This window comes from Cavia porcellus, unplaced genomic scaffold (genome assembly GCF_034190915.1).
Source record: "Cavia porcellus strain 051 isolate PalLab524CR breed Dunkin Hartley unplaced genomic scaffold, mCavPor4.1 scaffold_7, whole genome shotgun sequence".
Taxonomy (NCBI): Eukaryota; Metazoa; Chordata; class Mammalia; order Rodentia; family Caviidae; genus Cavia; species Cavia porcellus.
Genome location: NW_026947490.1, coordinates 380,796 through 391,847, shown reverse-complemented (window position 1 = coordinate 391,847; position 11,052 = coordinate 380,796).

Genomic DNA, 11,052 nt, shown 5'->3' with positions numbered 1-11,052 from the left:
TACATTACATTCACTAGTAGGAGTGAGAAAAACATCACGGGGTGGTGCGCATTGTATGGGTGTGTGTTACATTACATTCACTAGTAGGAGTGAGCAAAACATCACGGGGTGGTGCGCATTGTATGGGAGTGTGTTACATTACATTCACTGGTAGGAGTGAGAAAAACATCACAGGGTGGTGCGCATTGTATGGGTGTGTGTTACATTAGATTCACTAGTAGGAGTGAGAAAAACATCACGGGGTGGTGCGCATTGTATGGGTGTGTGTTACATTACATTCAGTAGCAGGAGTGAGAAAAACATCACGGGGTGGTGCGCATTGTATGGGTGTGTGTTACATTACATTCACTATCAGTAGTGAGAAAAACATCACGGGGTGGTGCGCATTGTATGGGTGTGTGTTACATTACATTCACTAGCAGGAGTGAGAAAAACATCACGGGGTGGTGCGCATTGTATGGGTGTGTGTTACACTACATTCACTAGCAGGAGTGAGAAAAACATCACGGGGTGGTACGCATTGTATGGGTGTGTGTTACATTACATTCAATAGCAGGAGTGAGAAAAACATCACGGGGTGGTGCGCATTGTATGGGTGTGTGTTACATTAGATTCACTAGCAGGAGTGAGAAAAACATCACGGGGTGGTGCGCATTGTATGCGTGTGTGTTACATTAGATTCACTAGCAGGAGTGAGAAAAACATCACCGTGTGGTGCGCATTGTATGCGTGTGTGTTACATTAGATTCACTAGCAGGAGTGAGAAAAACATCACGTGGTGGTGCGCATTGTATGGGTGTGTGTTACATTAGATTCACTAGCAGGAGTGAGAAAAACATCACGGGGTGGTGCGCATTGTATGGGTGTGTGTTACATTAGATTCGCTAGCAGGAGTGAGAAAAACATCACGGGGTGGTGCGCATTGTATGGGTGTGTGTTACATTAGATTCAATAGCAGGAGTGAGAAAAACATCACGGGGTGGTGCGCATTGTATGGGTGTGTGTTACATTAGATTCACTACTAGGAGTGAGAAAAACAGAACGGGGTGGTGCGCATTGTATGGGTGTGTGTTATATTAGATTCACTAGCTGGAGTGAGAAAAACATCACGGGGTGGTGCGCATTGTATGGGTGTGTGTTACATTACATTCACTAGCAGGAGTGAGAAAAACATCACGGGGTGGTGCGCATTGTATGGGTGTGTGTTACATTACATTCACTAGCAGGAGTGAGAAAAACATCACGGGGTGGTGCGCATTGTATGGGTGTGTGTTACATTAGATTCACTAGCAGGAGTGAGAAAAACATCATGGGGTGGTGCGCATTTTATGGGTGTGTGTTACATTACATTCACTAGTAGCAGTGAGAAAAACATCACGGGGTGGTGCGCATTGTATGGGTGTGTGTTACATTAGATTCACTAGCAGGAGTGAGAAAAACATCACGGGGTGGTGCGCATTGTAAGGGTGTGTGTTACATTAGATTCACTAGCAGGAGTGAGAAAAACATCACGGGGTGGTGCGCATTTTATGGGTGTGTGTTACATTAGATTCACTACTAGGAGTGAGAAAAACATCACGGGGTGGTGCGCATTGTATGGGTGTGTGTTACATTAAATTCACTAGCAGGAGTGAGAAAAACATCACGGGGTGGTGCGCATTGTATGGGTGTGTGTTACATTACATTCACTATCAGTAGTGAGAAAAACATCACGGGGTGGTGCGCATTGTATGGGTGTGTGTTACATTACATTCACTAGCAGGAGTGAGAAAAACATCACGGGGTGGTGCGCATTGTATGGGTGTGTGTTACATTACATTCACTAGCAGGAGTGAGCAAAACATCACGGGGTGGTGCGCATTGTATGGGAGTGTGTTACATTACATTCACTGGTAGGAGTGAGAAAAACATCACGGGGTGGTGCGTATTGTATGGGTGTGTGTTACATTACATTCACTAGTAGGAGTGAGAAAAACATCACGGGGTGGTGCGCTTTGTATGGGTGTGTGTTACATTACATTCACTAGCAGGAGTGAGAAAAACATCACGGGCTGGTGCGCATTGTATGGGTGTGTGTTACATTACATTCACTATCAGGAGTGAGAAAAACATCACGGGGTGGTGCGCATTGTATGGGTGTGTGTTACATTACATTCACTAGCAGGAGTGAGAAAAACATCACGGGGGGTGCGCATTGTATGGGTGTGTGTTACATTACATTCACTAGCAGGAGTGAGAAAAACATCACGGGGTGGTGCGCATTGTATGGGTGTGTGTTACATTACATTCACTAGCAGGAGTGAGAAAAACATCAAGGGGTGGTGCGCATTGTATGGGTGTGTGTTACATTAGATTCACTAGCAGGAGTGAGAAAAACATCACGGGGTGGTGCGCATTGTATGGGTGTGTGTTACATTAGATCCACTAGTAGCAGTGAAAAAAACATCACGGGGTGGTGCGCATTGTATGGGTGTGTGTTACATTAGATCCACAAGTAGCAGTGAGAAAAACATCACGGGGTGGTGCGCATTGTATGGGTGTGTGTTACATTAGATCCACTAGTAGCAGTGAGAAAAACATCACGGGGTGGTGCGCATTGTATGGGTGTGTGTTACATTGCATTCACTAGTAGGAGTGAGAACAACATCACGGGGTGGTGCGCATTGTATGGGTGTGTGTTACATTAGATTCACTAGTAGGAGTGAGAAAAACATCACGGGGTGGTGCGCATTGTATGGGTGTGTGTTACATTACATTCACTAGTAGGAGTGAGAAAAACATCACGGGGTGGTGCGCATTGTATGGGTGTGTGTTACATTAGATTCACTAGTAGCAGTGAGAAAAACATCACGGGGTGGTGTGCATTGTATGGGTTGTGTTACATTACATTCACTAGTAGGAGTGAGAAAAACATCACGGGGTGGTGCGCATTGTATGGGTGTGTGTTACATTACAATCAGTAGTAGGAGTGAGAAAAACATCACGGGGTGGTGCGCATTGTATGGGTGTGTGTTACATTACATTCACTAGTAGGAGTGAGAAAAACATCACGGGGTGGTGCGCATTGTATGGGTGTGTGTTACATTACATTCACTAGTAGGAGTGAGAAAAACATCACGGGGTGGTGCGCATTGTATGGGTGTGTGTTACATTACATTCACTAGTAGGAGTGAGCAAAACATCACGGGGTGGTGCGCATTGTATGGGAGTGTGTTACATTACATTCACTGGTAGGAGTGAGAAAAACATCACAGGGTGGTGCGCATTGTATGGGTGTGTGTTACATTAGATTCACTAGTAGGAGTGAGAAAAACATCACGGGGTGGTGCGCATTGTATGGGTGTGTGTTACATTACATTCAGTAGCAGGAGTGAGAAAAACATCACGGGGTGGTGCGCATTGTATGGGTGTGTGTTACATTACATTCACTATCAGTAGTGAGAAAAACATCACGGGGTGGTGCGCATTGTATGGGTGTGTGTTACATTACATTCACTAGCAGGAGTGAGAAAAACATCACGGGGTGGTGCGCATTGTATGGGTGTGTGTTACACTACATTCACTAGCAGGAGTGAGAAAAACATCACGGGGTGGTACGCATTGTATGGGTGTGTGTTACATTACATTCACTAGCAGGAGTGAGAAAAACATCACGGGGTGGTGCGCATTGTATGGGTGTGTGTTACATTAGATTCACTAGCAGGAGTGAGAAAAACATCACGGGGTGGTGCGCATTGTATGCGTGTGTGTTACATTAGATTCACTAGCAGGAGTGAGAAAAACATCACCGTGTGGTGCGCATTGTATGCGTGTGTGTTACATTAGATTCACTAGCAGGAGTGAGAAAAACATCACGTGGTGGTGCGCATTGTATGGGTGTGTGTTACATTAGATTCACTAGCAGGAGTGAGAAAAACATCACGGGGTGGTGCGCATTGTATGGGTGTGTGTTACATTAGATTCGCTAGCAGGAGTGAGAAAAACATCACGGGGTGGTGCGCATTGTATGGGTGTGTGTTACATTAGATTCAATAGCAGGAGTGAGAAAAACATCACGGGGTGGTGCGCATTGTATGGGTGTGTGTTACATTAGATTCACTACTAGGAGTGAGAAAAACAGAACGGGGTGGTGCGCATTGTATGGGTGTGTGTTACATTAGATTCACTAGCTGGAGTGAGAAAAACATCACGGGGTGGTGCGCATTGTATGGGTGTGTGTTACATTACATTCACTAGCAGGAGTGAGAAAAACATCACGGGGTGGTGCGCATTGTATGGGTGTGTGTTACATTACATTCACTAGCAGGAGTGAGAAAAACATCACGGGGTGGTGCGCATTGTATGGGTGTATGTTACATTAGATTCACTAGCAGGAGTGAGAAAAACATCATGGTGTGGTGCGCATTTTATGGGTGTGTGTTACATTACATTCACTAGTAGCAGTGAGAAAAACATCACGGTGTGGTGCGCATTGTATGGGTGTGTGTTACATTAGATCCACTAGTAGCAGTGAGAAAAACATCACGGGGTGGTGCGCATTGTATGGGTGTGTGTTACATTAGATCCACTAGTAGCAGTGAGAAAAACATCACGGGGTGGTGCGCATTGTATGGGTGTGTGTTACATTAGATCCACTAGTAGCCGTGAAAAAAACATCACGGGGTGGTGCGCATTGTATGGGTGTGTGTTACATTACATTCACTAGTAGGAGTGAGAAAAACATCACGGGGTGGTGCGCATTGTATGGGTGTGTGTTACATTAGATTCACTAGTAGGAGTGAGAAAAACATCACGGAGTGGTGCGCATTGTATGGGTGTGTGTTACATTACATTCACTAGTAGGAGTGAGAAAAACATCACGGGGTGGTGCACATTGTATGGGTGTGTGTTACATTAGATTCACTAGTAGGAGTGAGAAAAACATCACGGGGTGGTGTGCATTGTATGGGTGTGTGTTACATTAGATTCACTAGTAGCAGTGAGCAAAACATCACGGGGTGGTGCGCATTGTATGGGAGTGTGTTACATTACATTCACTGGTAGGAGTGAGAAAAACATCACGGGTTGGTGCGCATTGTATGGGTGTGTGTTACATTAGATTCACTAGTAGGAGTGAGAAAAACATCACGGGGTGGTGCGCATTGTATGGGTGTGTGTTACATTCGATTCACTAGCAGGAGTGAGAAAAACATCATGGGGTGGTGCGCATTGTATGAGTGTGTGTTACATTACATTCACTATCAGGAGTGAGAAAAATATCACGGGGTGGTGCGCATTGTATGGGTGTGTGTTACATTACATTCACTACTAGGAGTGAGAAAAACATCACGGGGTGGTGCGCATTGTATGGGTGTGTGTTGCATTACATTCACTAGTAGGAGTGAGAAAAACATCACGGGGTGGTACGCATTGTATGGGTGTGTGTTACATTACATTCACTAGCAGGAGTGAGAAAAACATCACGGGGTGGTGGGCATTGTATGGGTGTGTGTTACATTACATTCACTAGTAGGAGTGAGCAAAACATCACGGGGTGGTGCGCATTGTATGGGAGTGTGTTACATTACATTCATTGGTAGGAGTGAGAAAAACATCACGGGGTGGTGCGCATTGTATGGGTGTGTTTTACATTACATTCGCTAGCAGGAGTGAGAAAAACATCACGGGGTGGTGCGCATTGTATGGGTGTGTGTTACATTACATTCACTAGTACGAGTGAGAAAAACATCACGGGGTGGTGCGTATTGTATGGGTGTGTGTTACATTACATTCACTAGTAGGAGTGAGAAAAACATCACGGGGTGGTGCGCATTGTATGGGTGTGTGTTACATTACATTCACTAGTAGGAGTGAGAAAAACCTCACGGGGTGGTGCGCATTGTATGGGTGTGTGTTACATTACATTCACTAGTAGGAGTGAAAAAAACATCACGGGGTGGTGTGCATTGTATGGGTGTGTGTTACATTACATTCACTAGTAGGAGTGAGAAAAACATCACGGGGTGGTGCGCAATGTATGGGTGTGTGTTACATTACATTCACTAGCAGGAGTGAGAAAAACATCACGGGGTGGTGCGCATTGTATGGGTGTGTGTTACATTACATTCACTAGTAGGAGTGAGCAAAACATCACGGGGTGGTGCGCATTGTATGGGAGTGTGTTACATTACATTCACTGGTAGGAGTGAGAAAAACATCACGGGGTGGTGCGCATTGTATGGGTGTGTGTTACATTAGATTCACTAGTAGGAGTGAGAAAAACATCACGGGGTGATGCGCATTGTATGGGTGTGTGTTACATTACATTCACTAGCAGGAGTGAGAAAAACATCACGGGGTGGTGCGCATTGTATGGCTGTGTGTTACATTACATTCACTATCAGTAGTGAGAAAAACATCACGGGGTGGTGCGCATTGTATGGGTGAGTGTTACATTACATTCACTAGCAGGAGTGAGAAAAACATCACGGGGTGGTGCGCATTGTATGGGTGTGTGTTACACTACATTCACTAGCAGGAGTGAGAAAAACATCACGGGGTGGTACGCATTGTATGGGTGTGTGTTACATTACATTCACTAGCAGGAGTGAGAAAAACATCACGGGGTGGTGCGCATTGTATGGGTGTGTGTTACATTAGATTCACTAGCAGGAGTGAGAAAAACATCACGGGGTGGTGCGCATTGTATGCGTGTGTGTTACATTAGATTCACTAGCAGGAGTGAGAAAAACATCACCGTGTGGTGCGCATTGTATGCGTGTGTGTTACATTAGATTCACTAGCAGGAGTGAGAAAAACATCACGTGGTGGTGCGCATTGTATGGGTGTGTGTTACATTAGATTCACTAGCAGGAGTGAGAAAAACATCACGGGGTGGTGCGCATTGTATGGGTGTGTGTTACATTAGATTCGCTAGCAGGACTGAGAAAAACATCACGGGGTGGTGCGCATTGGATGGGTGTGTGTTACATTAGATTCACTAGCTGGAGTGAGAAAAACATCACGGGTGGTGCGCATTGTATGGGTGTGTGTTACATTAGATTCACTACTAGGAGTGAGAAAAACATCACGGGGTGGTGCGCATTGTATGGGTGTGTGTTACATTAGATTCACTAGCTGGAGTGAGAAAAACATCACGGGGTGGTGCGCATTGTATGGGTGTGTGTTACATTAGATTCACTAGTACGAGTGAGAAAAACATCACGTGGTGGTGCGCATTGTATGGGTGTGTGTTACATTAGATTCACTAGCAGGAGTGAGAAAAACATCACGGGGTGGTGCGCATTGTATGGGTGTGTGTTACATTAGATTCGCTAGCAGGACTGAGAAAAACATCACGGGGTGGTGCGCATTGTATGGGTGTGTGTTACATTAGATTCACTAGCTGGAGTGAGAAAAACATCACGGGTGGTGCGCATTGTATGGGTGTGTGTTACATTAGATTCACTACTAGGAGTGAGAAAAACATCACGGGGTGGTGCGCATTGTATGGGTGTGTGTTACATTAGATTCACTAGCTGGAGTGAGAAAAACATCACGGGGTGGTGCGTATTGTATGGGTGTGTGTTACATTAGATTCACTAGTACGAGTGAGAAAAACATCACGTGGTGGTGCGCATTGTATGGGTGTGTGTTACATTAGATTCACTAGCAGGAGTGAGAAAAACATCACGGGGTGGTGCGCATTGTATGGGTGTGTGTTACATTAGATTCACTAGCAGGAGTGAGAAAAACATCACGGGGTGGTGCGCATTGTATGGGTGTGTGTTACATTAGATTCACTACTAGGAGTGAGAAAAACATCACGGGGTGGTGCGCATTGTATGGGTGTGTGTTACATTAGATTCAGTACTAGGAGTGAGAAAAACATCACGGGGTGGTGCGCATTGTATGGGTGTGTGTTACATTACATTCACTAGCAGGAGTGAGAAAAACATCACGGGGTGGTGCGCATTGTATGGGTGTGTGTTACATTACATTCACTATCAGTAGTGAGAAAAACATCACGGGGTGGTGCGCATTGTATGGGTGTGTGTTACATTACATTCACTAGCAGGAGTGAGAAAAACATCACGGGGTGGTGCGCATTGTATGGGTGTGTGTTACATTACATTCACTAGTAGTAGTGAGCAAAACATCACGGGGTGGTGCGCATTGTATGGGAGTGTGTTACATTACATTCACTGGTAGGAGTGAGAAAAACATCACGGGGTGGTGCGCATTGTATGGGTGTGTGTTACATTAGATTCACTAGCAGGAGTGAGAAAAACATCACGGGGTGGTGCGCATTGTATGGGTGTGTGTTACATTACATTCACTATCAGGAGTGAGAAAAACATCACGGGGTGGTGCGCATTGTATGGGTGTGTGTTACATTACATTCACTAGCAGGAGTGAGAAAAACATCACGGGGTGGTGCGCATTGTATGGGTGTGTGTTACATTACATTCACTAACAGGAGTGAGAAAAACATCACGGGGTGGTGCGCATTGTATGGGTGTGTGTTACATTACATTCACTATCAGGAGTGAGAAAAACATCACGGGGTGGTGCGCATTGTATGGGTGTGTGTTACATTACATTCACTAGCAGGAGTGAGAAAAACATCACGGGGTGGTGCGCATTGTATGGGTGTGTGTTGCATTACATTCAGTAGTAGGAGTGAGAAAAACATCACGGGGTGGTACGCATTGTATGGGTGTGTGTTACATTACATTCACTAGCAGGAGTGAGAAACACATCACGGGGTGGTGCGCATTGTATGGGAGTGTGTTACATTACATTCACTAGTAGGAGTGAGAAAAACATCACGGGGTGGTGCGCATTGTATGGGTGTGTGTTGCATTACATTCACTAGTAGGAGTGAGAAAAACATCACGAGGTGGTACGCATTGTATGGGTGTGTGTTACATTACATTCACTAGCAGGAGTGAGAAAAACATCACGGGGTGGTGCGCATTGTATGGGTGTGTGTTACACTACATTCACTAGCAGGAGTGAGAAAAACATCACGGGGTGGTACGCATTGTATGGGTGTGTGTTACATTACATTCACTAGCAGGAGTGAGAAAAACATCACGGGGTGGTGCGCATTGTATGGGTGTGTGTTACATTAGATTCACTAGCAGGAGTGAGAAAAACATCACGGGGTGGTGCGCATTGTATGCGTGTGTGTTACATTAGATTCACTAGCAGGAGTGAGAAAAACATCACGTGGTGGTGCGCATTGTATGGGTGTGTGTTACATTAGATTCACTAGCAGGAGTGAGAAAAACATCACGGGGTGGTGCGCATTGTATGGGTGTGTGTTACATTAGATTCGCTAGCAGGACTGAGAAAAACATCACGGGGTGGTGCGCATTGGATGGGTGTGTGTTACATTAGATTCACTAGCTGGAGTGAGAAAAACATCACGGGTGGTGCGCATTGTATGGGTGTGTGTTACATTAGATTCACTACTAGGAGTGAGAAAAACATCACGGGGTGGTGCGCATTGTATGGGTGTGTGTTACATTAGATTCACTAGCTGGAGTGAGAAAAACATCACGGGGTGGTGCGCATTGTATGGGTGTGTGTTACATTAGATTCACTAGTACGAGTGAGAAAAACATCACGTGGTGGTGCGCATTGTATGGGTGTGTGTTACATTAGATTCACTAGCAGGAGTGAGAAAAACATCACGGGGTGGTGCGCATTGTATGGGTGTGTGTTACATTAGATTCGCTAGCAGGACTGAGAAAAACATCACGGGGTGGTGCGCATTGTATGGGTGTGTGTTACATTAGATTCACTAGCTGGAGTGAGAAAAACATCACGGGTGGTGCGCATTGTATGGGTGTGTGTTACATTAGATTCACTACTAGGAGTGAGAAAAACATCACGGGGTGGTGCGCATTGTATGGGTGTGTGTTACATTAGATTCACTAGCTGGAGTGAGAAAAACATCACGGGGTGGTGCGTATTGTATGGGTGTGTGTTACATTAGATTCACTAGTACGAGTGAGAAAAACATCACGTGGTGGTGCGCATTGTATGGGTGTGTGTTACATTAGATTCACTAGCAGGAGTGAGAAAAACATCACGGGGTGGTGCGCATTGTATGGGTGTGTGTTACATTAGATTCACTAGCAGGAGTGAGAAAAACATCACGGGGTGGTGCGCATTGTATGGGTGTGTGTTACATTAGATTCACTACTAGGAGTGAGAAAAACATCACGGGGTGGTGCGCATTGTATGGGTGTGTGTTACATTAGATTCACTACTAGGAGTGAGAAAAACATCACGGGGTGGTGCGCATTGTATGGGTGTGTGTTACATTACATTCACTAGCAGGAGTGAGAAAAACATCACGGGGTGGTGCGCATTGTATGGGTGTGTGTTACATTACATTCACTATCAGTAGTGAGAAAAACATCACGGGGTGGTGCGCATTGTATGGGTGTGTGTTACATTACATTCACTAGCAGGAGTGAGAAAAACATCACGGGGTGGTGCGCATTGTATGGGTGTGTGTTACATTACATTCACTAGTAGTAGTGAGCAAAACATCACGGGGTGGTGCGCATTGTATGGGAGTGTGTTACATTACATTCACTGGTAGGAGTGAGAAAAACATCACGGGGTGGTGCGCATTGTATGGGTGTGTGTTACATTAGATTCACTAGCAGGAGTGAGAAAAACATCACGGGGTGGTGCGCATTGTATGGGTGTGTGTTACATTACATTCACTATCAGGAGTGAGAAAAACATCACGGGGTGGTGCGCATTGTATGGGTGTGTGTTACATTACATTCACTAGCAGGAGTGAGAAAAACATCACGGGGTGGTGCGCATTGTATGGGTGTGTGTTACATTACATTCACTAGCAGGACTGAGAAAAACATCACGGGGTGGTGCGCATTGTATGGGTGTGTGTTACATTACATTGACTATCAGGAGTGAGAAAAACATCACGGGGTGGTGCGCATTGTATGGGTGTGTGTTACATTACATTCACTAGAAGGAGTGAGAAAAACATCACGGGGTGGTGCGCATTGTATGGGTGTGTGTTGC